This window comes from Hesperophylax consimilis, chromosome 16, assembly GCF_061612785.1.
Source record: "Hesperophylax consimilis isolate HC1 chromosome 16, BYU_Hcon_1.0, whole genome shotgun sequence".
Lineage (NCBI taxonomy): Eukaryota > Metazoa > Arthropoda > Insecta > Trichoptera > Limnephilidae > Hesperophylax > Hesperophylax consimilis.
In genome coordinates, this window is record NC_142851.1 from 28600831 (window position 1) to 28618188 (window position 17358).

Here is a 17358-nt window from a genome sequence, read left to right on the forward strand (position 1 = left end):
GTAAGTTTTTGCATTTTTTTACATCTTTCTCCTCGAATAAGGAATTTCAGTAATAAATATTTACTTCTTCTAACTCAGCAAACTTATTTTGTGGCACCATTTTAATTAAAAATTAATAAAATACTTCGTTTTAACCACTTTTATTGTTTATTACCAACATGTTTCATGAGCAACGCTCACTTCTTCAAAAAAACCCTGAAGAAGTGAGCAAAGAAACAAAGGTGAGTTGAAACAGTACCGATTTCTCCAAACTTAAAACCGTTGACGAATTGGCAACGTCACTTTTCAACCGTTTACCTCCGCCTGCTGGCTCGTCAGTTCGCTTCGGTGCCGATAGTCGAGCGGTTGTGGAGTTGTGCGTGCCGTGTCACAAAAATCGTCAAAAGTAAGTTTTTAACGTTTTTTTACGATGCCTATATTTTGATAATGGTTTTGTATTTTGGTTTAAGTTATATGTGTTTCGAAAGCTCATTAACTAACGATTTATTACATATGTTTGGTACAATTGATTTTTGTGTATTTACTTCTTGATTGTGGATTAAATAAAAAATGGGAGGTTTTTTCGGACTGAGGAGATTTGAAACAGACTGTTTCAACTTTCCTCGTTTTCAATTTTATTTGTTTTTATTTTACGGGCACAAAATAAAATGTTTTTTTGTGTTGATTTAATTTGCTTATTTTTTTTCAGAATGCCTACTTTTTATAAAAGAAAGACTGACAGAGGTATGACGAGTCTCGAAATATATGATCTCGCAGCAGAAGAAGTAACTTTGCGACAGAAAAGTCTCCGTGACGCGACTTCGAGCTACAACCTGAACCATACTTCCCTCTACAGGTATATTAATAAAAACTTCTTATGAAGCTAAGGAAATGGCGACTGCTCCAACGGTTGGATATCCCGAAAAGACCGTTTTTTTAAATCTTCAATTTACCGGCTACTCCTCCTCAAATCAGCTACGAAATAGAAGACGTACCCAAGTCTGCAGAAAACTCTGATAAGAATTCACCTGATCTGGCGATATCTGAAGTAATGCTTAATACTTTCACGATGCCTTCAACCACTGAGGATATAATACCTGTAGCATCTACATCACGAGATACTTCAGTTACTGTGACAGCAATTCCATTCTCACCTGAAACTCTTAGACCCTTGCCAAAAGCTCCACCAAGGAAAGGAAATCAAACAAACAGACGCAAAGTGAAATCCGCTGTCTTAACTGACACTCCCGTAAAGGATGAACCAGCTGCAATCGAAGCAGCTAGAACGACTAAGAAAAAGGTGAAAAAACCTAACTTTAAAGAAACAAAAACAACAGAGATATCAAAACCAGGCACTAAAATTAAAAAGGTCAAGGTTGTCAAGAAACGAAGAGGAAACGAAGACAATGCAGAAGAAGAAGAATCCCTTTGCCTTTGTTGTTTAGAGCCATATTCAAATAGCAGAGCCAAAGAAAAGTGGGTGCAATGTCTGGAATGCAGCAACTGGGCTCATGAAGCTTGCACTAGTGGGGAACTTTCTTATGTTTGCCACAACTGCTTTTCAGACTGACGTTTTTTTATTTTCATAATATTTTTATTTCTGTTTGTTTGTTTTGTACTTGAAAAGTTTAATTTTTATTAGTAGGAATGAGGAACTTTCTTATGTTTGCCACAACTGCTTTTCAGATTGACGTTTTTTTTTCATAAGATTTTTATTTTTGTCAGTTTGTTTTGTACCTACTTGAAAAGTTTAATTTTAATAAATACCTTTAAATTATATCATCATTTTTATTTTAAAGCCCTTAATACTTCTCAAAAATCATATGTTTCAACTCTCCTCGACCCCTGTTTCATCTTACCTCGGTATGAGGGGAGTTGAAACAAGTTGACTTGTTACGGTTAAGTCGATTTTTAACCACAATATTTAACGCTTACAATTTCTTTATGTTAGTCATTCGCAAGTGTAAAGAATGACCTATCGATTGGTATTAATATCATACGATTTCTGTCTATAGTATTTGGTGTATGAAACAAAATGTGAAAATTGTTTCAACTCCCCTCGGTCTCCCCTACACTTATATATTTCTATATTTTTACTCCCAGAATTAATAAATCGTTCTTGAAAAATGATTTAAAAGCTATACTTGTGTTTGTCTTTTTAGTTTTATCGCTCGTTTCAACTTACATTCTAGTATCTCCTGATATTTTAGATTTTTTTTTTAAATGTTAAAGCAGTAAAATTGAAGCAATTCCACAATATAATGTAACTCAAACAACTAGCGCGACCGCGAATAAAATCACCTACATGACAATTTAATAGGAACTCATTTAAAATTTACGTAAAAGCAATGACAATAACCCTGCTGTTACGTAGGTACATCGATTATACCGTGTAGACTTCAGTGAACGGCTTTTCTGGCGATGTTTTGGGCAAGAATCACAAATTCTATCGTTGACAACTAATTTCAGTATGAAATTCTTATATTAAAAACAAACAAAAAAAATACCCTTAATTTAGTTAGACAGTAAACATTGATAAAGAATGTACTGGAAGTCCTTACTAGAGAATAAAAAAACTCCCTACAAAATGCACTACCCACAGGAAGTTCAGCGCACCGATGACGTCACGCACCCTCCCACTTCTTACCGCTCGGATTGCGATCGTTTTGGCGGGCTAAAAAATATTCAAACTTGGAGAATTAATTACCATGAATATAACTCATTCCGGCTAAATCTACACACTGCCACTGTGGTCACTAATTGGATGGGTTGTTTAGGAGAATTTGAACAATTCTTCAAATTTCAAGTTCTGTAAAAGTTATTTTCAAGTTCTGTCACTATTTCAGTTCTGTCAAGTAACTGGCCTATAATTATAGAATAACAGAACTTGAATCATTCACAGAACTCGTAAATGAACGTTGAACTTGAATTGTTCAAATTCTATGAAACAACCCATCCAAGTGTGTCGATCTGTAACAAATGATTGTTATTTTTATGAAAGGGATTAAAAGCAGAAGTCCAAATATTCGAAAGATGTTTAATTCGGCTATTAAAATGACGAGAAAGTAGCGACAATGAAATGACTTATTAATTCTAACTCTTAATTTATTCAATATTAATTTAATAATTTACGTGTTAGAGGGTATTAGTTCGCCGGTTCGAGGCTTGGGGTTGGCGAATATTTTAGGTATTTAATTTTTCTTAATTAATTCACATACCTCCATATACACACTGAAGGGAAAATCGTTGAATCGAGTGGAATTAATAAAATTGCAGGTGTCGGTATTTTTCGTTACTTTTTTTAACTTCTTCAAATGCAATTTGTTTTTTTTTATTTGCTTGTTTGGGGCCTAGGAGTTGAAAGGTCTTTTGTAAATTTGGTGTAAATCAGTTAAAATTTCAAATCGGTAAATACCACACTTATAGGGAATTCTGATCAATTGTTCAGTGGCTACATAATATACTACTGGTACAGGCTACTGATATATTTTTCAGAGAAAAATATATCAGTATCACCAACAGAATTAAAGTATTGCTTGAAATGGCTTAGCTATGTTGATATAATAGATCTGAATTGCCAGGTACTTTTTAACTTTCTTTTCCCCGTCTCCTTCACCTCATCAGTTTTTTTTTTGTTTTTGTTTTTTCCACATCACACAGGAGGCTTTGAGGAAAATTATTTCCCTTAGGGCCTATCCCATCTTTGGGGTTGCTGAGTGAAGGGTCTTCTTCCTTCACATGTAGCAATCTTTCAACATGTCCCGTCGCAGTCATTGTAACCTAGAACATACAGAATCTTACGCTAGTCTCGTGCTCTATTTTGTAGTTTATTTTTAACTAGCTGTGCCCCGCTACGCGTACTGTGGTCTGCGTACTCAGTCTGTCTGCGCAGATGGATAAACAATAGAATGTGTTGCTTTTACGTCTAACAGATGGCGCTGTTTTTCATACAGCATGTTTCTCAAAGATATGGCGTTATTTAAAAAAAACATGTTTTACCTGTCGCAGATGACATCTATATAATATAGGTATATAAAAACACACGTCCGTCGATGAGGCCGTCGAAATTTAAACTTAAGGCGATGCCATACGTAGTAATGCAAAATCATGTGTTTTTAGTTTGAAAATTTGGTCGCCTAGAAATGTTTCAGATGCCTTAATTAAATACTGCAAGAAGAATACATCTTGGCCTTTGAAATAATCGAGTATTTTTAGATAAGTCTTTTTATTAGCCCAGAAAAAAATAATGTATATGGCCTATGAAAACTGCTTTAAAGTTCAAAATCTTCTACTTACGAACCTATTTTCGGTTATGATGTTATTGTATAATGTGACAAATTAAGTTATCTATAAAATGATCGAAAAAAAAATATTTATGTCTGAACATCCACAAAATAAAATAAAAGGCACTTTTTGGCCATGTTTTTTTCTTGCATAAATCAAAACAGATAGATGGTGTTAAGCGGGAATTTAAACCTTACCGCCATCTACGTAAGGGTTGTTATTGATAGCGGCTCAATTTAAAATATTACACGACGTAGTGCATCGCCTTCCATCATCACCTACTTCATACATTTCGTTTTCGCATTCAAACATCGTTCGATTTACGAGTACCATACACATTAACAATGCCTTTCTTTCAAATTCCATTTTTTCAACAGAAATTTAATATTATTAATAATCATAATGTAGAAGTGGGAACTTTAGATCACATATTTTTTGGTTGTCCCTCTCTTAACAAATATCCTCTCTTCTATCAAGCCTTATCTAAAATTGCCTCCCCTCCATTCAACATCTCATCTCTTCTAAGTCTGAACACGATTCCAATTTTCATTATAATTTTGAAATTTGCCAATTTAAATAAAATTAATATTTAAATTCACCTTTCATTTCTCAATAATTTTAAATGATGGCCAAGAACACCCTTGAAGGGTGAAAGCCAGAAATAATGGAAAAAAAATAATCATAGAGGTATATTTTTAATATTATTGGTAGTGAGTTAAATAACAGCATGTACTCCTGACCAGAGATGTGTTTTATTTCAAATAAATCCATTTCAAATGGAAATGCAAAATGCAAAATGGGTATTTTCCATTTTGCATTTTAAATACTTTTCTAAAAACCATTTTGCATTTTAAATGCTTTTCTCAATGCATTTTCCATTTTTATTTATTTTTTATTTTTTTATTTATTTAACGCTCAGAGGGCTTTTACATGGTTGGTAGTATAATTTTAATTTGACAAATACTTTCAAACATAAAAAATAAGAATAAAATTACATTTGATAAAAGCTATGTAACAAGTTATACAAACACAAGAAACAAAAACAGAAAATTACAGCTATTTGTTGGTTTACATGATGTGTTTAGGAGTATTGTTAAAATAAATGTTTTAAATGATCCACAAAACTTGCCAAGTTGGTATTGAATATGTCAATATCACCCAAGTAATGATTTCCCATGGTGTGAAGTCGTTGTATCGGAGAGTGGGCAATGTAGTTACGCTTATGTGTGCTGCTGTAGAATATTGTATTTTGTCGTGTTGTTACTGTGGGTGTATGTATGTTTATAAGTTGCAGGAGTTCACAACAGTCGAATTTAGAGTTAAGTATTTTGAATAAGAACGTTAAATCGTTTATTTTACGTCTATCTTCTAATGTATGTATTTTTAGAGTATTTAATAAGAAATTGTATTTTAAGTCTTCGACAGGGATATTTAATTTAAAATTTATAAAACGTAGAAATTTTTTTTGTATTCGCTCAATGTTGTTAATGTGAATTGTATAAGATGGAGACCAAACTACTGAGTTATATTCAATTAGACTTCTTACTAGAGATACGTATAATAGTTTAATGTCTTGCAAAGAATTAAAGTTTTTAGTTGTTCTTAATACGAAGCCTAGTGTTTTCATACCTTTGTTCACAATTTGATGGATATGATTGGTGAAACTTAGTTTTTCGTCCAAAATAATTTCAAGATCTCTCATTTCCGTGACTCTTTCTAAAGCTATGTTATGGATGGAATATTCGAATAAAACAGGATTTTTGTTTCTGAAGAAAGTCAAGGTTTTGCACTTTACTACATTTAAAAATAAATTATTTTGAACGCACCAATCTCTAAACTTACTAATATTTGACTGTAGTATATGGCAATGATTTATATCAGTTATTTTCTTGTATAGTTTGACGTCATCTGCAAAGAGCAATACCTCGACATCGTTGAAGCAATTGGTTATATCGTTGATGAAAATGAGGAACAAAACCGGGCCAAGGTGACTACCTTGCGGTAGGCCACTGGTAGCCCGGAAAGCTTTCGACATCCAAGATTTTATTTTAACGAACAGTTTACGATTTGACAAATAGCTACTAAACCATTTTAGCATGTTATCCCTTATTCCTAGAGCAAATAGTTTTTGGATTAGTAGTTTATGGGATACTTTGTCGAATGCCTTCGAAAAGTCTGTATATATACAGTCGACTTGTTTATTTTCTGCAAATGATTGTATAGTGAAGTTTTGAAATACCGTTAAGTTAGTTGCGGTGGATCTTCCTTTGATAAAACCGTGCTGTTTTTGATTAATTAATTTTATTAATTTGGGATAGATTTCATCAAGGACCAATGATTCAAAAAGCTTTGGCAGTACTGACTGTATACAAATGGGGCGATAATTAGCTATGTCAGTATCGTCTCCTTTTTTGTAGATCGGTGTAATGAAGCTAGATTTTCAGCGGTCTGGAAAATGTCCAAGGGACAAGAGACGGTTAAATAGTAATGTAAGTGGTTTAGATAATGTATTAGAGCATGTTTTGAGGAATATTGGTGGAATGTTGTCTGGGCCAGCGGATTTGTCAGTGTCTAAGGAAAGTAATTTTTGTTCGCAACACTTTTGTGTGATTTGGCAGTTTGTTAAGTTTGTGGTCATATTAAATTTGTATTCGGGTATTTTATCATCTGGAGTGTCTTCATCATATACATTTTTGAAGAAGTCCGAAAAAAGGTTTACAATATCCTGTGTATTGTTTGCACTGATTCCATTCATATGCATTATTGGCAGGTAGTCTGTGTTTTCATTGTTCATTTTTTTAAGAAATTTCCAAAGGTTTTTGGATTTAAAGACAGTGTCCTCGACAGAGGTTATGTACATTTTGTAACATTGTTTGGAAAGATCTTTACATTTTTTCCTAGTTTCGCTAAAGATTATATAATCATTTATGGATTTACTTTGTTTGAATTTTTAGTGTTGACTCTTTTTTGGTGAAGAGAGGCTGTAAGCTCTGATGAAAACCAAACCGGGTAGGTATAGCTTCTTGGTGTGTAAAAAGGTACATAGGATTCAATAGTATTAGAAAAATATAAATAAAGTTTATCTAACGATTCATCAACGCTTTCATCGGATAAAAAAGACCAGTCTGTATTTGAGAAATGGGAGTTAATTGAGTTGAAGTCGGCTCGTTTAAAGTTTAGGACGCTTTGTGAAAGTTTCCTTTCATTATCACATATCATTTTAAATGCTTTTTTGCAACATTCTTCGATTCTTCCTACTATCTCCACTCATCTTATATTCATAAGCCCCAAATATCAGTCGGTCCTCAACCTCGCTATGAGAGATAATTTATATTTGTCAAGTTGCTCCCTGGTAGGAGCCCTGGCAATTGAGTGATACTATTACAAAAATACTGATTCAAGTACTGAACATGGAGCCATGACGCTGTAATATTAAATTTTAGATAACAGTTTCTATGTTTTTACGTTGGCAACATTAGTCCCGCGCAAATTTTTTGTGGTTTCATAATCTGTCGTGGTGTTTTTGGATTTACCATCATGTAATATGTTTGTTCTACATTGATGTCCATTATTAAATGACAAAATTGTTTAAAAATTCTATAATTATTTTAATTGTTTGACCTGAGAAACCATTTTGCATTTTCAATGCATTTTGAAAATAGGTATTTTGCATTTTGCATTTGAAATGCTTTTCTAAAAACCATTTTGCATTTTGCATTTTCAAATGGAAAAGTTTTGACCCATTTCCATTTTGCATTTCAAATGGTTTTGGGTACCCATTTTGCAAATCTCTGCTCCTGACCATATTTGGAGTAAAAAATGTAGACAATTTTGATATCCTATGATCACACGTCGAACCACTGATCACATTAATAAAGGCGCGACCCGATAAGCTACACCCAAAGTTTGATGAAAAAAATATAAATTTTTTGTTTTCAAAAAAACTTTTCGTCATACAGCAAATTGACAACTACTCTTTTTTACTCCAAATATGTTACAGGAATTCATGGTTCGTTGTTAAATTCTGCGTGATCCTTGGAGGAATTTTTGAGGAATGTGGTGTGATTCATTTTCATTAACCCATCTATCTATGGACTGTCATTGGACCAATTTTATTTATAACTAACGTTAATCAAATGTTTAAATTATCACTTCATGGTAAACTCATATAGTTTGCTGACGTCACTGCAATCACTATCGAAAACAATACTTGGACCGAGATTACCAATTCAGCCAATCAAGACTTGAAGATTATTAAAAAATGGTTCGATAGCAATCTATTATCACTCAACACAGAAAAAACTTATTATATTCCAATAAAACACAAATAACTTTGTTTATATCTCTTAATTATATACAACCTCTGAATGTTTCATGAACGAAGTTCACCTCATCAGGAGTAAGTATACATTACTCTTACCTACTCCTGACGAAGTTCACCTCATCAGGAGTAAGTATACACTACTCTTACCTACTCCTGACGAAGTTCACCCCATCAGGAGTAAGTATACACTACTCTTACCTACTCCTGATGAGGTGAACTTCGTTCATGAAACATGTAGAGGTGGTATATAATAAAGTGATCTAAAGAAAGTTATTTGTGTTTTAATAAAATAAATAATGCCATCACAAAGTGATAAGGTTTCAGAAGAAATTTTCTTCGAAAAAATGTTATATTCCCTTCTCTCTACAAGAAGACGAACCAAAAAAATAATTTATATGACCATTCATTCAAAAATTGTATAAATGACATTAAAATAGGTAATACAGACTCCGGTAAACTAAATCATAAATCTAATGTTAAAATCTTAGAATCTTAACAGATAAAAATGTTGAATGGAAAGACCATAAAAATCTCACAGTAGAAAGAATAAGAAAACTTATCTGTCTTCTATGTATAACCAGGGCTGGCCCTTTACGGGCACAATCGGAGCAATCCGCGCCGGGCGCCGAATTGCCAAGGCGATGGATAATACCTAAGTGGATAATACCCTTGAGATTATTTTTCATATAAACAGCGATATACAAAAATACAAATCATCATCTACCTTACCTAGCGTCTCCTGCTTTTGACAAGGAACACCAAAATTTTACTCGCGCCAGGTGCCGTTTGGCTCGCGGCCGGCATTGTAACAGCCTATAACATACGTAACATGTTAACCATGAAAACTATCAAAGTTGTATATTATACATTAATCCAGTTCCTATTGCAGTATGACATCATTTGGTGGTGTGGGGCCCTTAAAGTTACCTTACAGTCCATAATAACAATTAAAAAAATAATTATTAAAGTTATCCCTAGGAAACCAAACTTTAGAGATATTTCGGGAATTTCATGTACCAACTATCACAGAATTGTACCAAAGAAACGCAAATCAAATTTATTAATAATATTTCAACAATAAATTTCACCCCTTAGATAGCATAAGGAAAAGATTCAAAACAAATGGTTTAATAGCAATCCCAAGCTAAGAACGACCACGACTCAGCACATACTACTTGTATTTAGGTGTGAGATGGTACAATTTATTATTGTCCAAAAACAAAATTAATGTGACCGAAACTTTTAAATATGAAAAATTCAAAAAACAAATTAACTCCCTGAAATTGGATAATGATATATTGTACCCTTGGCATATATTGCATAGGATATTGTACATAGGCGATGCCATACGTAGTAATGCAAAATCATGGGTGTTTGGTTTGAAAATTTGGTCACCTAGAAATGTTTCAGATGCTTTAAATAAATACTGCGAATAGAATACATCTTGGCCTTTAAAATAATCGAGTATTTTTTAGATAAGTCTTTTTATAAGCCCAAAAAAAAATAATGTATATGCCTATGAAAACTGCTTTAAAGTTAAAAATCTCCTACTTACGAACCCATTTTCGGTTATGATTTTATTGTATAATGTGGCAAATTAAGTTATTTATAAAATGATCGGAAAAAAATTAAATATTTATGCCTAAACATCCACAAAATAAAATCAAAGGCACTTTTTGGCCATGTTTTTTTCTTGCATAAATCAAAAGAGGCTGATGGTGTTAAGCGGGAATTTAAACCTTATCGCCATCTACGTAAGGATTGTTATTGATAGCGGCTCAATTTAAAATATTATACGACGTAGTGCATCGCCTTAATATACGTTTGCTTAATCTATACTATCTAGAATTTACAAAAACTTTGGCTATTGTTATATTTTTTCCAAAACTAATTCTCTAAAATTGTGTATATTGAATTACATCTGTAGTTAATTTGAATATTGAATTATGTTAATTTGTAGTTTCAATTACGTTGGTAGTTATTTAATAAGTTTTTGAATATTGTTTACACATCATATTTTAAGCATTTTTTCTTTTTTTAATGTAAATACCCATAAACATGAGCTAACCCCTAAAGGAAAATTAGGAAAAAAATTATATTGCATACTGTTACAATTTGAAATGTTATGTTATTTTGCAATACATAAATTTAAAAAAAATATCCACCAAGAATTGATAGAATTAGAACAATTACCACTTGAGAACAAGATAAAATTAGAATAATTAGATACCCATCAAGAATTATTCTCTTTAAAATAAGTATTGCATATTCAAAAATTCTAATAAAATGGCCAGTTAAAAATCTCGTTATGCCCGCCGTAACCTAAATGAGGAACTAGGCCACTTTAATGTTAATGGACGTCCTTCAATTATTATTACAATAAAAGTAACATGGCAGCAAGCCGTAATGTCAGTACAGTAAATACCTCATAATAATTGCATCAAAGCGCACTGCTTTCTATAATGAACTGTAATTATTGCTTGTCGAAATGGTCATTATTGGTTCGTGGAGGAATTATATTGCCGTGGAGATATCTCAGACTAGTAATCAAGTTCAGTTAAAAGTGCTTCAGTGTATTATTAAATAACTTTGCCTGCAAAAAATATAATGTAATTCCAATTCCTACACTACCCATTCTATAAAAAAAGTTGCAATCTCTTTTCTGACATTGTGCCTACTTTTGTGATAGGTTTTCTGACGCATTTATTGAACATAGAAAATGAAATGGAGTAATTTCGTCTTTGTGAAAACTGGGAAGGTAGGTACCTACTAGATCATATATTTTCAGTGACAACAAATCTGATGATTGAAAGTTTCAATGGATTTCTAGTTAGGTAGGTACCTAATTAGAAATTGGAATTGCTATTTAATCCTAAGCAGATTTTGGTAGTTAACTCTCGACTCGGTAAATTGTTGAGACAACGAAATTGTCAACAAAGCCATTTGATTCATAATAACCACAGGCAAAGTTATACATGGGCAGTAAAACTTATTTAACTTTTAATTGAAAAATCGTTCTGCAGGGACGGACTGGAATTAGACTAAAATTAATTTATTTTTATCAAAATTATACCTCAATACAGGTTCGCCTAGTGAGGCAGGTTATGTCCACTTTAAATATACCCACTATTATTACCTCGTTATTACTGTGCTGTTATATATTTTATCATTTACTATTCTTATATATCTAATATAACCTTGAATGTATCTATGTTTACATTCCTGTTATTTTTTTGTTAATAAATAATTTTATAAAATGTGTCCCTACACTATAATTTTTAAGTTTATCTTCTTGTAATTTATTATTAATTGGAAGTTCTGCTGGAATAAAAACATATATAAATTATTATTATAACTAGTTGTACCCCGCCTCAGTCTGTCAGTGCAGATAGAAAAAAAAAACAATAGAATGCGACGATGTGTCAAAATTTCAAAGCAATCCGTGAAGAACTTTCGGAGATTTAAGATTTTGAACAAACAAATATTATTGTTATCACAGACGTAGGAATTAATAGACGAGAAGATAATGGCGAGGGGTAAAATCAACTGTTGAAGAACGAAGGGAGTGAAGCTGACTGTGATTCGTCAATAAATCAATCTGACAGTATATAGGCATCTCGCATTATAATATCACCATTTAGTTCTTAAAAGTAAAATCTGTTTTTGAATGAATAGACATTTTTACATGGGAGCGCAAATTACTCGCCACGTTATGAACAAATTTGTGAAGTCCAAATTCGGCAAAAAAATTCGGTTCTATTTTCAGAGTCGAATATTTCGTTTAAGTATTTAGTTAAGACACTTTTATAAATGTTCATAATTTACTTCCCAGCAACCAACCAGCTTTGTGTTTCGCGTCCAGACGTTTCTCGATGTGATAGTAACAACTGATTCATATTATACGATGTGAATATGCTTAAAATAAAGTAAAATAATGCTTATATATGGAATGTAATACGACAATTGGGTTTATTCTCTTTTTCACATCTATTTTTACAAGTTTTCATAGTACAAGTCAACATTTTGCCGTGTTATTTCGTAAAATGAACCGATGATGCCTCGACCATAGTTCGCACAAGAATGATGACGTCACGTTTTCAAATTTCACTTGAGGAGATACGCGAGCACAGCCGGCTCCAATGGAACCGGTATGGGGAGTGGGGATAATACGCTTTTAATCACTTAGGGCAGGTCTACTAATATTCATATGTCTATGATTGTTATATTATTTACATAGATAAAGATAGTATTATCCTTCAACGAACCAATTTCACATCTCTGATAAAATGACTATTTATGAAATTATTGTAGTTTCACAAAATACAGGGAAACATGAAGTCTATCCTGTAATTTTATTCTTACAAGGAGAAAATCGATTATAACATTCCTAGTTAATAAACCAACAATGTTTTTATGTCAATTAATTGCGAATGTTTTATCGATTTCTTTTGATAATATATCATGAATCATGTCAATACAAAGAATTTTCGTTTTATTGCAAAAATATTCGGATTTTCATGAACATGCATTCCGCATCGTGATAATATTAAAAGTTTACCCTGAAACCCGTTAATTCTTTCGTAAGTCCCTCAATCCCGTTATTAACCGGAATTTCCCATAATTTGAAGAGATACTGAATAAATTGGCAATAGTTATTTTTCTCTTGAAAATGACCGGTTCTCCTATGAGAAAAATTGTCAAACGTGTACATGTTGGGTACGCATTTGGCGTGACTTGATACAGTTTACCCGTATCTAAGAGATGATTGAAGCTGGTTCTTATGAGCACCTTCCATTTAAATATCGCTATAACAAACACAGCTTTTCCGTGTGTATTTTTTTGGAATTCTTGAGTTTGTCATCGAGCGGGGAGGATGTCAAATAAGAGCCTCGAAATTCACTCAACGGAAACGGTCATATGAATTATTCGTGCGTCGTCGTGTAGATCTTGAGGTGCTCTAAAAAGTAAGCTTAGCAGAAATATATTAAAGTTGTGGAGTGAAAAATTGTGCCGGATGGCAGTCATTATAAAATGAACAGATAATATGAATTATATTTCACTACCACGTATTTGATTTAATGTAATTGTAAGATTCGCCAAAACAAAGTAAATAATTCATGGAAATGTGACTTTCCCCATAAACTTTGTGATTTTCCCCATAAATTATGCTCAGTGACGAAAGAAATACGTTTTGTAGAGACCCAAACCAATCCAACCTAAATTTTATAATGCCCATAATATAATAATAATAGGCCAAATAATAAATATAATAATATATGCCCATTAATAGGCCAGTTCGTCTCTGATTTATTTTGATTGGCAGCAACAATAGTATTAATTTAATGAAACGTTTTAGACCATTGCTGATATTGGCATTGGACCATCATTGGACGATTGAACGTTCAATCGGTGATCAGTGTAAACAATTGATGTAGATATATCCAGTTTCACCAACCATCTGTCAAATATAGTTGCAATTAATTGCTAATATATTACATTTATTGCCAATCAATCATACTAGCGGTTGTTAAATTGAACTGGAAAATACCGCTATGTTTAACGATGCACATTATTATTTTGAATAGTGCATAAGTAATGATTATTGTTTTACGCTAAAGCTTTTAAAATGCTTAAACATTAAATATTTTTTACACTAAATCCAGCAATTTAACTAGCAACCGAATCGATAGCAAAGCAGGTATACGGTGATCGTAAATTGCTTTAATTTAAGATGAAGTTTCGTGTGGTACATAAAAAAATACATAATTTAGTACCTATATTGTTAACACATTTTTATATCCAAATATGCAATTTTTTTATTAAAGTAGGGTAAATATATAATACAAGTTTATACAAAATTAACGTTTCGAAAAAACAAATGTATAGATATTATCTTCAAAAGTAACATATATTTTTTTCGGAACTTAAAAACTTAAGGCGATGCACTATGTCGTGTAATATTTTAAATTGAACCGCTATAAATAACAACCCTTACGTAGATGGCGATAAGGTTTAAATTCCCGCTTCACACCATCCGCCTGTTTTGATTTATGCAAGAAAAAAACATGGCCAAAAAGTGCCTTTTATTTTATTTTGTGGATGTTCAGGCATAATTTTTTTTTTGATCATTTTATAAATAACTTAATTTGTCACATTATACAATAAAATCATAAACGAAAATGGGTTCGTAAGTAGGAGATTTTAAACTTTAAAGCAGTTTTCATAGACCTTATACATTATTTTTTTCTGGTCTTATAAAAAGATTTTCTAAAAAATACTCGATTATTTCAAAGGCCAAGATGTATTCTACTCTCAGTATTTAATTAAAGCATCTGATACATTTCTAGGCGACCAAATTTTCATACCAAAAACACATTATTTTGCATTACTTTCACTTATAAAGATTCCCTGCTGGTATAGCTATAGTATTCCCTCCTCTCAGCGCGGGTATAGCTATACGGTGAGGAGGGCTGCATATTGTTCAGGTTAAAATATTCTAATTATTTTTTTAAACTGGCACCACTTTGTTCCAATCCTCAAAAACACGGTAATTTTTTGCATTTCGCGTTTAGTTGCTCACTTCATGTTTCTTCAGATGACATTTGCGATGTCATGGACACGGTCTGCTCAGCATTGTTTTTCGCATTTACTTTGGCAAATCGATATTTCGATTTACAATATTCCTCTGATGTGCTGCCAATGGGTATTGCTACTTTTTTGCATTTTCATTGAGCGACCGATCGATATTTGTCAAATCAAACAAAGTCCGCGATACACAGTAATAATGACAGTAATACATCCCTAATCCTGGGTCGGGCGTTTTAAAAATTCGTCAGCCACTAATACTGCGGTATTGCGGCCGGTATACGCAGTACGCATGCGTGTGATTATGTGTAAAGTTTTCTACTAACCTATTCTTATGCCACCGTATTATCTGGAGGAGGCCCACCACTTCCCCGCCCTGTTTTAGGTACTGATGGTACCCCTTCAGAGCTCTCGCAAGGACGCTAATTTTTTTGATATAACGAGTCTACATTTAAAATTTCAAAACAAGACCTCAAAATGTCCATGCATACAATGTTATTCGCAGTATGCAAGTGCTGCGTATTAGTAACCTGTTGGTAAAATCTATTATCTATTATAATCTATTATCTAGTAAGACGAAAAGTGTTGACGAGAAACTTGTTATAAATCGGTAGAAATTAGGTATGCGGGGGGCTTAAGTATTCCTCGGGCGTCGCCGACTTCTTCTAACATTCAAACCAATCTCTGACCCCTCTTGGCACTAATAATAACAGGATGATATCGGTCGATTGCAAACTGAATTTGTAATAAGAACAAGAAGGTAATAAATACGGCGTTTTTTTTGTCAAAGTAGTTATGTTTCAATCATGCCTATTAATTTAAGAATATTCGTAACCACAATAACGATAGTTTAAAAACATGTACACGTATAATAGCAGGTAATACCTGTGTAGGTTCGTCTGTATTATACCTAGTAATAAATCCACAGAACGATAGCCTCCGTGGTCGAGAGGTAAGGCTCTTGACTGTGAATCCAGAGGTAGCTGCTTTAAATCCCGGTGTGCGCAAGAAAATTTTATTGAATTAATTTGTGTTTTTTCACAATTAATTCATTAAAACAATATATACCTAGTATACTTGCGGCATATTAATAATAAAAACAAATGGATGATTTGCATAGCGCCATTTTTTGTGAAAAATCTCCTCAAGAGAACCTCATACTAGACAATATATGTCTATAGTGATCATATTATTAACTATAGACTAGAAAAACTATTACACTGCAGTATACTATCAGTATTGCCCTGGTGAAAGACCACAGTTTGAATTTAAACTTTGCTTGAAAAGAATTTAGCCGTGTTTGTTGAATACCCAGGTTAAATACCCCACCTTCCTTTTCCGATATCCTTCACTTTACCACTACCTTCAGCCTCACATACTCCAATTGGGGATGACATAGTCTCACTGGTTTCAAACGGTTGAGAGTAATTACTAGTTGGGACTACTCTAAACAAAATGGCGTCTTGTCTTATTTTTAACAGTGATCTTGACATTTCAAAGTTTTATAGTTATAGTTCAATCTGAAAATAATTGCACACATGATAATTTTAGGTTTAAAAAGCGTTGCAAATCTCACTACGCCAGCGCTCATTCTAGAGGTTTGCTGCTTCAGCATACAGATTGTCTGCTTTTCAGCTAAGATGCTAAATATCTCACAGTGCGAATATTATTAAGTACCTAGGAACCAATTATTATTTTTCTCTCTAATAATAATAGCCGTTTTATAAAATAAATTTTAAAACATTAAAATATGTTTAAGTACAACGCAAACCGTCCATTACGCGAGGATTTTATAAAGAAATAATGACTCCACCAAAATAATAATTCTAACAAGATTGGTTTTTCAGCTCCTACTAGATTCAAGAAGGAATCAATTTCGAGAAGCAAGATTTTTATCTCAAAAGTTGGTAATCCTGTTTCCATGGAAACGGGATGACGTCGCGACGCCCTCCCGTTTTATTCTCTCCCGCTTCCCCCCATTTATGATGCCAGACATAAGTGGCTTTAGATTTTTACATTTTTGCCTGCATAACTTCCTACGTATTAGACTTTCGAGAAAAAGGAATATTTTCCAGAGAAAGTCCATTATTTTTAATACGTCATTTTTATTTATATTTTGACCGTCTTGGGCCAACGTTGTGTATTGTGCTTCCTCTGTCATATATAGGGTCCATCATCGTAGAGAT